This window comes from Lissotriton helveticus, chromosome 12, assembly GCF_964261635.1.
Source record: "Lissotriton helveticus chromosome 12, aLisHel1.1, whole genome shotgun sequence".
NCBI lineage: Eukaryota > Metazoa > Chordata > Amphibia > Caudata > Salamandridae > Lissotriton > Lissotriton helveticus.
Window position 1 is genome coordinate 52,388,311 of NC_136073.1, and position 13,470 is coordinate 52,401,780.

A 13,470-nucleotide genomic window follows, 5' to 3' on the forward strand; every position below is an offset into this window, starting at 1 on the left:
AATGTTTCTAATTGCTTTAAAAGGTGTTGTTGATGTTTATATTTCTTTTCTCAAACTTGTGTCCACTGGGGCCATTTTTTCTTGTATCGTACCATACCCAGGTCCTAGTGACGTGTACCCCTTTATCTTGTAACTAAATACGTTAATGAGCATCTTTTGGTGAATAACAGGATTCAGTAGTCACAAAAAGATTATAGCTCCAGGTCAGCTGACCACAAGGTAAAAAACTCAAATATGCATGATTAAACCCAATGTAGACTCGAGGAAGTAGGGCATGGGCTCCCGTACTGGAACAGCGACTGTAGCAGCCTATACCAGTTAGGGATAAAATTAGGTGTTCAGAAACGTTCCACAGATTTAGATATGCATGAACGAACTCAATGGAGGTCATGGAATGAGGTGTAGAGAAAATTTCCAGAGATTTAGATATGCTTGAACTAACTCAATGGAGGTCATTGCCTGAGGATGTGTGACATTAGTCCAGAGTCCCTGATTCAGGAAGACAGCCGGGAATCAGGGGAGTGTGCTTATATTGAGTAATGGACATGCTGATAGCTACAGAAAGGGATGAAAGAATGACATATGCATTAATTATATGCTGGTTGGAAGTACACAGACTACCTCTACAGGTAGGGTAGCAGGTGCTGAGGGAGTAAGTGTATACTGATCGAGGGACTTGCTGATGGCTGCAGAAAGTGACCATAGAGAAAGGCATGGACTAACTCCATACATGCCAATCAACCAGATTCTGTCGGTAGGCTTCCGTTTTTTATTTTTTTAAACATACTCTCTTTTAATTTGGCAGTCTCTGGCTTGAAATTGCCCATGTTTCAGTAGAAGTCAATGGGTAAAATAAATCCCGATCATGTACTTTTAAGGTCGAGCCGGAGCCAGAGTGCCAGCGCTGCTCTGGGGATGATCCATGGTAGTTCAGTACAGGAGAGAAGCCCCACCCACTCCCCCGCTTATATTTTTCATCGGCTTGTGTCTTTGTCCTTCCTAAATGCCTTCTTCCGATTCCTAAATAGGCTTGTTAGTCCCTCCATAGTACGACCATGTCTTCATTTGTAACCTCCCATGGGTACTGGCCCCTTTACTTGAGTTGTTACACGGTCTCTGCGCCCTAAAAGATCACTCTGCATCATGGTTCACAGAGGATCTGAGAAATGAGAAACTCAAGTGTAAATGGCTGGAGGGTACCTGGAGGAAGAGCTATGGTGAAACCGAGAAAACACTGTATAAACGTAGTCTGCAAAATTACAAACAACTTATCTTTGCCGCTAAACAAAAGTATGTTTTGCGATCCGCATTATTATTATTATTATTATTTATATGGCGTACGAATCATCCCCAAAGGGATCTCTCGGCACCCAGGAAGCAGACAATGACATACTAAGTAAACGCCCTAAAATAGCCATGTTTTTAATTTCTTCTTAAAGGCCATGAATGAGGTACAAGATCGCAGGTCAGCTGGTAGCGCGTTCCAATGCTTGGGAGCAACATAAGAGAAGGCACGTCCCCCCATCCTAGCCTTTTTCATTCTAGGAATTTGGAGGAGCCTATGGCCACTAGATCTTAACTGCCTGATAGGAGTATACCAGAGTAATTTCCTCCTTAGATATTCCGGGCCTGGGCCCACCAGGGCCTTGAACGCCAGACACAGAAGTTTAAAAATTGCCCTTTTTCTCATTGGAAGCCAATGTAGCTCATTCAGTAATGGAAGAGAGGGGTACGTACAGGTTTATTCAGGGCTAGGCGTGCCGCTGTGTTTTGTATGACTTGAAGTTTGGAAAATAGGTCTTGCCTCATCCCCACCAGCAGGACATTCCCATAGTCAAGCCTGCTGACTAGGAGTGCCTGTAACAAAACCTTTCTGGTGGAGAGCGGGATCAAGGGAAAATTTTCTTTAGCATGCGAAGTATTCCAAAGCACTTGCTCGATAGTTTTTTCACATGCTGCTCCATGGAAAGCTTTGCGTCAAAAGGAACGGCCAAGTTTTTTGCCCGTTTTAGGTAAAGGGGCTTCACCCCACCAGTCCTTGGTCCATAACTGCTCGGCTTTCCCAAACAGGAGGATCTCAGTTTTATTTGAGTTTAATTGCAGAGAGTTATTTTTCATCCATACTGCAATTTTCATCATACATGATTTAAATTTATCTCTAGTTTCTCCCACGTGCTTCTCTATTGGAACAATAATCTGGGTGTCGTCTGCTTAAGAGATGGTATGAAAACCACATGATTTGATGACAGCGGCCAAAGACGACACGTAGACATTGAACAGGGTTGGACTTAGTACCGAGCCCTGAGGAACTCCCCTCTTCATGATTGTGGTCCTGGATACCAAGGTGTCTAGTTGTACGCATTGAGATCTTTCAGAGAGAAAGCTCTGTATCCAGTCCAGCGCACTCCCCATGACACCAATCTCCCGCAGTTTATCTAACAAGATCCTGTGAGAGATGGTGTCAAATGCCGCAGATAGATCCAAGAGAACCAACATAGTGGGGGCCCTTCGTCCAATAGCAGCCTGATCGTGTCCGACACCTCCGTTAGTGCGGACTCCGTGCTAAAACCCGCACGGAAACCCGATTGTAAGGGGTCCAGGAGATTATTATGTTCCAAATAATCTGTGGGCTGGCGGATCACCAGAGACTCAATAATTTTTGCGCATAATGGCAGAAGAGAAATAGGTCTGTAGTTGTGGAGGTCCTTATGGTCCCCCGAGGGTTTCTTGGGCAGAGGTTTAATAAATGCCTTTTTCCATTTTAACGAGAAAGAGGCAGATGAAAAGGACAGATTACAAATTTCCTTAATCGGATTTGCCAGTTCCACACCTAGGTCAGACTTGATATGAGGGGTGGCCACATCAGCTGGAGAGCCTGACTTGATGCGTTTTAATGAAAAGAGAACTTGTTCCCTCGTTATGGGGGTGAAGGACTTCAAATTAAAGTGGCAAGGCTTATCTGGCCCCGAAACCTTTACCATGCACTCCGAGTTTGAAATAAAGGAGTTATAGATGACATCTATTTTACTGGTAAAATACACAGCAAGTTCCTCGCAAAATTCTTGCGACGGGGGGCATGTGGAGTTAGTAACACTGGGGGAGGTAAATTCCTTAAGAACTCTGAAGAGTTCTTCATAGGAGCCCTTAGCTTCATCAATTCGAGAGGCTAGATGTGATCTTCTGGCTATATTACAATTTCTAAGATAAACCCTGTGTAATGTTTTATATGCCTGTCTATCTTCAGGTGACTTTGTTTTCCTCCATTTGCGTTCTTTAATTCTACATGCTGCTTTCTCCAGTTTCAAAGTATCCGAGTACCTAGGTACTGGGATGGGTCTTTCATATATAGTTTTAGTTTTGATGGGGGCGATGAGGTCAAAAACCCTATTCATCTGTGTCTCGAAGATGACTAAAGCTTCGTTCACATCCTTGCCCTCCTTGAGAGCTGAAGGGGAGAACAATAGCCCAAAAGCAGTAGGTGTTATTTTCCGCCATTGTCTACGACTAACTTTACGTCCTTGGGCTTGGACAGAACTTTTATAGGCAGGAAAAGAAAATCTTAATGCCATGTGATCCGACCAACTCACGGCCTGAGGTGGTTCAGTAATAAGGGTTAACATGTTAGTGAAGATGTTATTTAAAGTGTGGCCTGCTATATGAATAGGCTCATGGATTTTAGGTACAAGACCTAACGTGTCCATAGATGCCAAGAAATCTCGCGTGTCGCTGTTGATGGAGCTATCAAAATTAAAATCCCCAACCATGAAGAATTTATCAGCATATAGAGCATAGGGGGCATGGGTTTCCAGTAAGGTAGTCCTAAAGATCTTTTTGTTTTCTCCTGGTGGGCGATATACTACTGCCCCTGTTACCTTCTGACATTGGGCTAGTTCTAGAGAAAACATCAACAACTCCAGATTAGAAGTAGAAATAGTGTCCAGAATTTTTAGATTCAGAGTAGCGCGAGTGGCTATCATCAGCCCTCCTCCTCTCTTCCCTTCTCTCTCCAACCTCACTATCATGTATTCTGAGGGAAATGCAATTGCCAGGGAGGGTGCAGAATGTGCTTGCAACCAGGTTTCAGTAAATAAGCACATATCGGGCTTATGGACATCCAACAGGTCCCAAATTTCTGAGGCATGCTTGGGTATGGATCATTGATTTGGCAAAGAACTCAGCGAAAGAGCTATTCAGAACAGTCTCCCACCTGGTCTCACCAAGTCCAGCGAAAATTCAGCCCAACCAGGAACTTTGCGTAGACATCGCCAAGTTCTTCTTGACTAAAGTAGAGTCTATCTTCTGTGCCTGCAGAGGATTAAGGACAGGGGGGATGGAGGCAACTGCTGAGGAACTAAAATTAACAGTTCCCAATTGCACGTTTGAGAAATTCGTACCAGTGTCCCTTGAAGACATTCAAGAGCTCCTCACAGCAGCCAACTCAGGGTCACCCTACGACCCATGCCCAGTGGCAGTGGCCAAGCTGGCTCCGATCCCCATTGCATCGTTGCTACAATCAATTTTTAAGGGCATGTATGAATCGGGGAAGTTTTCTATATGTTGGAAATTAGCCTCTATCCTGCAAACAATTTCCGCCCTATCTCTAGGCTTCCTCTTCCAGCAAAACTAATAGAAAAAAACATGAACACACAACTCAGTACCTTTCTAGCAGAGACACAAGCTTTGGATTCCTCCCAATATGGTTTTAGGGAGGGCCAAAGTACTACGACTGCCCTAATTAAAGCTACAGATGAGATCAGGAGAACTGTGGATCAAGGGGGCAATGGAGCTTTGGTGTTGCTGGATTTGTCCGCTGCCTTTGATACGGTCCATCATGATATCTTGATGGACAGTCTAAAGGCATGCGGGATCCTCGGGAAGGCCTGGGATCTTTTAAGATCTTTTCTATCAGGTAGAAGACAAGCTGTGGCTCTTGGAGACTATCAATCTAAACCCTTTGTACTGCACTGTGGGGTGCCACAGGGCTCCTCCCTTAGCCCCACGCTTTTTAATGTTCGTGTTTCCTCGTTGGCACCGATAGTCACTGCGTTTGGATTTGGCCTGACATCATAGGCAGATGACACCCAAATTGTGGTGTCTTTGCTACCTGGAAACGAGGCAGGACTAGTCAATCAATTCCAGGAATGCATGTCATCAGTGGGGAGTTGGATGGCAGAGAACTGCCTAAAACTCAACACTGATAAAACTGAGGTTATGTTATTCGGCAACGATACTAATTTCTGGACTCCAAATTGCTTCGATGGGCTCACTCCCCTTGCCCACAAATAAGGTAAAAAACCTGGGTGTGATAATGGATTAAGGTCTTACCTTTAGTCAACAGCTTAATTCTGTACAATCAAAAACCTTCTATGTGATAAAAACAATCAGAAAAATATTGCAGTTCCTGCTCCCAAGTAGCTGGCAAACAGTAGTGACAAGTCTCGTAATGTTGAGATTGGACTACTGTAATAGTTTGTTCCTTAACGCTCAATAAAGGCTCCTGAATAAACTCCAAATACTACAGAATGCAGCAGCCAGACTGATCTCAGACACACCTTGATTTGAACCTATGACCAAGGACATTAAGAAACTACACTGGCTACCTGTAAAGAACCGAGTTTGCTTCAAAGCCCTTTGTTTAGTTTTCAAAGCACTGCACGGCTCAGGACCGAAATTATTTAAATCAGCACTTTTATTGGTACACACCGGGAAGGCATCTTCGTTCATCAGGAGCCAGGCTTGTCTCAGTACCACGCATAAACAAGCATTGAAAATGCAATAGGACTCGCCTTTGATTAAGTTAAAGCCATTTGCTTTGCTATACAATCCCATTAGCAAAGCAAATGGCTTTAACTTGATGAAAGGCGAGACCTATTGCATTTTTAATGCTTGTTTTTATGAGTAGGGGAGAGTTTGTACCCAATTGCTGCACAAGACTTAAAATGACCCCTCATTTTCTTCTGACGTAGTTACGCATTCCAAGCAGAAGACCTGAAATAGGAGTTATGAAAAACTTCTGTATGTATTTAACATATGAATGTATTTAATGTACAGTGCGGACCACTTTCATTTTAGCAGCCACGCTTATTTATTTATTTAATTAACAGCATGGCCCACTTTTACTTTAGCAGCCACGCTACAGAACCTTTTAAATTAATTAGTTTTTTTCACTCTGGATGAAAGCGCACCATTTGCGCTTTCACTTTAATGTTGGCCCGCCTCTTTCTTTAGACGCTTCTTGTTGTACCCTGCATAAGGCGAGCAGCGCCTAAAGAAAGGCGCTCGGCCACCATTAGAGTGGTCTCGCATTTGCGAGAGTTTGAGCTATTGGCATTAAAAATGGCAACGCCATTTATATATGTGTTGCTTTAAAAAACGCATAAATAAAAGGTATTGTCATTTACAATGCCAATAGCTTAAACACTCGCAGATGCGAGACCCATTGCATTGAAAATGCTTGTTTCTACAAGTTGCAGTTTCCGCAATGGAGAATTGTACACTCTGATAACGTATAGGGAAAGCAGCCTTGCTGAGCATGCTCACATTTTTTCTGATTGATTTTTCCCGCAGGGAAAATCATTTTTAGGTCTCGCAAGGGAGACCTATTGTCAGCGTGATGCCTCCCAAGGGAGACAGGCCGGGGCACGCGCTGTTCTGTGAACGCGCTTCCCAGAAACTGTGAACAGCAAGTCAGCCTCTCAATCGCGCGCGCACACACACACAGCCACACACACACACACAGCCACACTCACGCATGCACACACACGCAGGCACACACACGCACGCAGGCACACACACACGCAGGCACACACACACACACACGCAGGCACACACACACGCAGGCAGGCACCCCCCCTCCCTCTCCCTTACAACTAAGCCCCACCCGCCACACTCACCGGGCTCCAGGCTCCAGGCTCCGTCACGCGGGGCTTCCCTCACTGGCATCGACGGCCCCTGCTCCTCGTATGTGCATACAGCGTTTCTCAGCCTCCCCTGGGGCGGTACTTCCGTCTTCTGCCCTTCTCGTCCAGTCACTTTGTGGGCGCGGGCTTCCCGCAGAAGGCGGAAGTCCCGCCCCAGGGGAGGCTGAGAAACGCTGTAGGAGGAGTGCTGGAGTCTCTTGTTATAGATTTGGAAATGATGAGAGTTTTTGACGAACGGAGAGCCATCTATTTAAGTTTCATGACTACCTCCATGGAAATGGGTAGTAGTAGCTAGTAACTTAGTAACAACAAGCATTTACAATGCAATGGTTTCGCCTTTGGAATAGTTAGAGCTATTGGCATTGTAAATGACAAAATTTGTATTTATGTGTTGATTTTGAAAACAGATAAATAAATGGCATTGTCATTTACATTGCCATTAGCTTAATCTCTCGCAAATGTGAGACCTATTGTACCCTACGGACGAGCTATTACATGGACACTAGACACCACTGCCCACTTTTAAGCTTTTTCCACCCACGTCTTCCGGCCTACCTGTTGCCTCCACTCCACTTCAGTGTTGGCTCCTGCCCCACCGTGCCTCCTGCAAGATCCATCCTAGAGCATGAGGCTCCTCTGCTGAAGCTTTGTATGGAGGTCAAGGGTCGAAGCTTGCTCCAAAGACAGGCACAGACACCCATGCACAAACACATACAGCGGCACGCTGGTAAACCCGGCGCAGACATGGCTGCTCCCTCGGACTCACGCTGTGAATGAAAGCCAAGGGGTGGTTTGGTAGCTCGAGGCGGAGCTTCTGGGCACTTATAATCTCCGTGTATTTCCTGTAAGTAAATGGCACGCACGCACTTACACACACACATCCATCCGTTTCTGCATACACACACACACCATGATGTAAGCAGAAACGAAGGAACCCCACCCCTTCCTTAACTGGGCCTCTCCACAGATTGCAAATTTCAATATTCCCTTTCCTCCACTTTTTCCACATGTCAAAACTCTCCTAGGTTTTTCCCCTTTCCTCGTAAACATAATTATTTAGTGGTGTATTGGCCAAAGTCTCTATTTTCATTTGATATACGTTTACTGTGGTACAGGTACAAGAAAGAAGGCAGGCCTCTCTCCAAGCGAACCAATACTCTTAAGTAGCAGTCAGAAATCTGGTATAAATAGTAATTCTTCTGCAGCAGCAAGTTTGCTTTCCTCACTTAGCTAACTGCATAAAAATCACACAGTGTATTAACAGTTCCATCAACTCTGACTCCAGCTCCCAACCTTGCCAACACACCGAACAGGCTCTTCCAAATTGCGCACGCACACCTTTTAGCACGCACTCACTCATACAAGCATATATACATGAACACACACACACACAGATAGACATTCACACAGGCATACACATGCACTCCAGTCCTGCCAGAGACAAATGCACAACATTTGGAGGCTAAGAAACAAAACGTACCTGCTCCCTAATCTGACGGGTAGGTCAGTCCCACGGTTCTGGACAACAAACGAGCTTTCACCGAATCAGAAGCCGGAACAGAGTGTGAGGTACACCTTATTTCTCTGTTCCGATTTCTGATAGGATAAGACTACTCACACACCTCAGCAGCAAGCGCTTCCAGTGCCTAGCTTGCCGGATGGCCAAGCCCTCACCCACCTTATAAACATCTCCATTGCTTGTGACATCCTGTCTCGCGTTCACCACTTTCGGACCCTCACACCCCCTCAACACGCACACCGAAGCACCTATCACCACACGGCATCTCCAATCCCTCCCCCCTTCTTTTAAAGCTCACGTCGAGTCGCCCCCCCTCCCACCTGTCCTTTAAACCCACTGCTGTGCCCTCCAAGTTCCCTCACTTCTGTCATACGCCGCTCCTATCACCCCGTGTCGCAGCGACTAGGAATCCTGCCACCTCTGTTACCCTCACACATCAACGCTCCCATAGGTCTGCGTCTAAGCCAGCTAGCCTCGTTCTACCTCTACTAACCCTCATCAAATCTATTATATGTATCATCACTCCCAAGTAACAATGATTTTGGGATAGGGGCAAAGTTGAGTGCATCACGGGTACTTGCTTTATGATGATGGAAAAAATGGCCTATAATAAACACGTGGCAATGGCACCAGCTGTATTATCAAGCGGAGGAATGTTGGAATATGCGTGGCACGCTTCAGTCGCACATTGGTATTCCGCTCAGTGTTTCCTTTGCAATGTCAATATAAATACACTTACATATAAAATAATAATAACTTCTAAATGCCTAACACAACCACTAATCGTCGTTTCACCTGGTCTACCCCTCACACCAACTCACCCACCCCCATACTACCTCTGGTCTTTCACATACCATTAACACGCCTTGGAATAATAAACCACAACTTCTAGCAGCCTCTTCACTTCTCTGGGCCTACGTTATTGCTCCTTTTCTGCTCCTTATACCGGCTCTTTCAACATTCGTCCCACTGAGTCTTAAAACGTATCACCCTTTTCTCCCAACCTTCAAAGCCATCTTCAAACACTTCCAGCCTCCAAGCCATCTCTTCCCAATCTTGGGCGGACACTTTCCAGCGCCTAGAGGCTGTCATGTACACGACACAATTAGATATACGATTGCCCTCGCTTACCTACCATCTCCATCGCCTTCCTAACCACCAAACAAAACTAGGCGAGTTGTATAGTCACTAAGTTTGGGGATGGAGCTTCGGAATTCCCAACTATCTCTCTGGCATGGAATGTGAAAGTACATTACAGACAAGCAGGGCGCATGAGAGGGGCTTTAGGGGCACTAGAAAGGGAGAGCAGTACTGATGGGTGCGGGTACCAGGAGAGAATAAAACACAATATATGGTAAAACAACGCCGCTGAGGACTTTGAAAACACGGAGAGGGTCGCAGCGGCTAGGGGTGCGTTCCTGTCTGTGGGGATGTAAACATTCCTTGTGAAATCCGACACCCTCCTCACGATACCTACTAAAAGCACCTGGCTGTGCCAAACTAATTACTAAAACATATACTTATTTGGGAGGGGGGTGTAGGACGCCACCCCCCTTTCCCCCCCCCCACTCAGGAAGCTACGCCTTTCAACAAAATGGGAAGTACAATACTATCTGCACCTTAGGGTTGTTTAAGGCTTATCTCCGAGTGAGCGAGGCCTTCCGAGTTGCTGTGCCCCACTGAACCCTTAAGTTTTGGGGCGGTGGAAAGCAGCAGGGGCGCAGGACGCCTGGATACCTTTGCTCCCCCCAGAAGTGAACGGAGGCTGCACTCGGCTGCGCGCTGCCTTGGCGGTATTCTAACCAAGGAAGGAACGGGTGGGGACTGGTTTGAGGGGGTCGTCGTTACTTAAAGCCCATAAGATTCACCTTAACCCCCTCGAAAGCCCGATGTTCTGAGGAGTTTGACGCAAATAAAGAAAAGCTAGCGCTCACCTTATACCTTTCGGTCGCTTTCGCTTTCTTTCCTCCGGGTTCCTTTTTTCAGGCTCTTTAATGTCGCTATTTAATCCATTAAGTGCTCCCCCACGCCCCGGCAGAGTGAGGGAAAGAGAACGGAAACCCCCGGGCCCTCGCTTACCTCAAGAGCAGGCCCACGGACAGCGGGAGGGGGGCGGGCAGGCACACGGACAGCGGGAGGGGGCGGGCAAGCATGCGGACAGCGGAAGGGGGGCGGGCAGGCACACGGACAGCGGGAGGGGGCGGGCAAGCATGCGGACAGCGGGAGGGGGGCGGGCAGGCACACGGACAGCGGGAGGGGGGTCAGGAAACAGCCAGCGGGACAGGGAACAAGACGAACAATGAACACAAACATCGGGGAAAAAAAAGTACCCGCCCACAGTGGCCACGTCTTCATGACGTTGCGGAGAGGGAAAGAATCGGTGGAACGCCCACGAGTCGCCTCGCAGAATGACGGACGCCTCTGTTTCCCAATGGCTAGCGTCCATTTATGGAGCTAGCCAATGGGAAACAGAGGCGGGACGAACATCCGTACTGGTAAACAAAAGATTTCGCCTGCGCGAACCGCTGCTTGCGCAGCTTTTCGCCAGGCGAAACCTAAAAAAGGAGTATCACCACATAGAATCATAGATTCTGAATGGGATGTGTATTTGAGAAAAGGAAAATTTTTCCTTTTGTAAAAAAACCCCTCACTCACCAGCCTAGTGGTGACCTGCTTCATCATTGGTGTCCACCCTGATGACCGAGTGCCATCAGGGTGTGCTGCGACACCTGAACTACAGTGGAGTTGGTTGTTGTGAGTGATAAGTGCAAAAAATATGTTAAAAATTGTCCTGGTTCAACATTCCTCTCTGTATGCAGATTTGTCCATCACCACTAGACCACCGCCCTTGTCGGACGGTTTTATTATGATGGTGTCACACGACCTCAGTTCAGATAGGGCATTGTTTTCTGCTCTGCTCATATTTTGGAATTGGGACGTGACAGTCATTGCCTCAACATCGTGAACAACGCAGCACGATTCGCTGCAAAAGAAGTGCAACAAGACTGACAGACCACTTCCTTGAAGCACAGCACACTCCTAATGACATGATATGGACGATAATTGAACAGGTGAAACCAGGCCCAAACCTGCAAAGTCGCCTGTTCGAGAAGGAGCAGCGCTGGATCTATAGACTCTCCACGCATCTCACAGGGCTGAATGACAACATTACCTGGGCGTCTGTACTGTAAAACCATGAGAGCCTGATCATGTTTAACCTGAATAAATTCTGCCTCTTGTAGGTCAGATAGAATTCAGTACTGTCCCCTGCCCAGCCTCTAATACTGGTCACCAGTTGTACTTATTGCGAGGCTTTGGAACAGCTAGTGCTCATTTGGCGCACTCGCAGCCCATGTAGCAACTCCTGTATACCAGTGACCCTTTAGGCACCTTCATCTACTACTTATGACATGACCCCACTGGGTCTGTTCGAAAGAGCTCTCAATTGAACTCCCACCACTTGACTGCCAGTGTTAGTACCCTTGGCATAGCCATCCTCCAACTGACCCTCCCAGATAGTGCCAGCCTGCCGCCTTTCTACAATTCAAATCAAATCAAATCAAAACCAACTTTATTCGGTTTTTCATAATGATAGAAACACCATAAAAGTTCATAAAATACATTTTTACACATTGACTCAATTTATAAAAGCAGTTAAAAAACAAAATTTAAAAAAAACCAATTTGTAAAAACAAACTATTCTTAATGACTTGGCTTTTACTTATGTTCTTTGTGCTCAGTTCATACTTTTCAATATCAAAGATTAGAGCGATGACGTATGCAAAATTTAAGAAAGCGTGCAATCGCTTTTGCTATTAGTTCGTTTTCAAGATATTGTAACGCCAAGTATGCTGGGCGGCATTGGCGTAAGCCCCAATGTTTTAATATGGGCAGTAGCCAGTGCCTACGGGGTGCCATAAAAAATTTGCAAAATAATGTTGTGTGTATAGTTGACTGTTGTGATTGGGAATCGCAGGGGCATGGTAGTAGTTTTGATGACCAGTCATTCTGTATGGGAAAGGAAACCATTAAATGGAACATATTAAACCTAAAACGTGTCAGCCGCAGTTTTTCAAATTGGGTTACTCTATACATCAAATAGGGTTCAACAGGGAACACAGTTTGTACCAATAGACTCTGCTGGACAGAAGGTTTATGAATCTCTTTTAACAGGCGTACCTGGCGCAAATGTGCAAGGCATGCTTTTTTTAGGTCTAATTTGGAGATATTATTTAAAGATAGTGGGTCTGTAAAAAAGTGTTCATATCCCATATCTGTTAAAAGGGCTTTAACGTAAGCTGTCCATTTTATCCTTCTGTAATGATCAAGCGTCTGAATGTCTTGTATGATGGATCTTGTTAGGTGACATTGTTCAGTGACCCAAATTCGACGCCATAGCATTACAGGCTGGGCTTTTATAATGTCCTCTAAATAGTCTATGCCCAGCTCTACATGACAAGCATATGTAGAGGAATTTTTCGGTAATCCGAGTAGGAATCTTAAAAAGGAATTTTCTACTTTTTGTAGTTGAGTCACATTTGCGAAGCCCCATATCCCTGCCCCATAAGTAGCAGTACTGACGCATTTGGCATTGTATATTTTTAACATTTCTGGAGGTGGTTTCTGTCCCAATTTTTGTGCAAATGATCTCAATGCCATTGTTGCTCTTAAAAAGGATAATTTCCTGGCGTTGATTGCTGCCTTCCATTTAAATTTTTCGTCGATTACGATTCCCAAATATTGATATGTTGATGTTCTCTCCAACACTTCTCCTTTCACAAATAGTCTTTTGGGTTTTACACTCTTTTTCCCCGCATGCATAGTAAAAGTTTTTTTTACATTTAAAAACAAGTTCAGGCTCAGCATAAAGTCACAATATTTATCCAATGCTCGCTGTAATTCCACCGAGGTTCTAGCTAAGATGACCGCGTCGTCGACATATAACAAGGCAGGTATCTGCCGACGACCAACTGAGGGGAGATCTTTGCTTCCTTCCAGCATGGCGGCCTCAAGGCCATTTGTGTAAAGGGT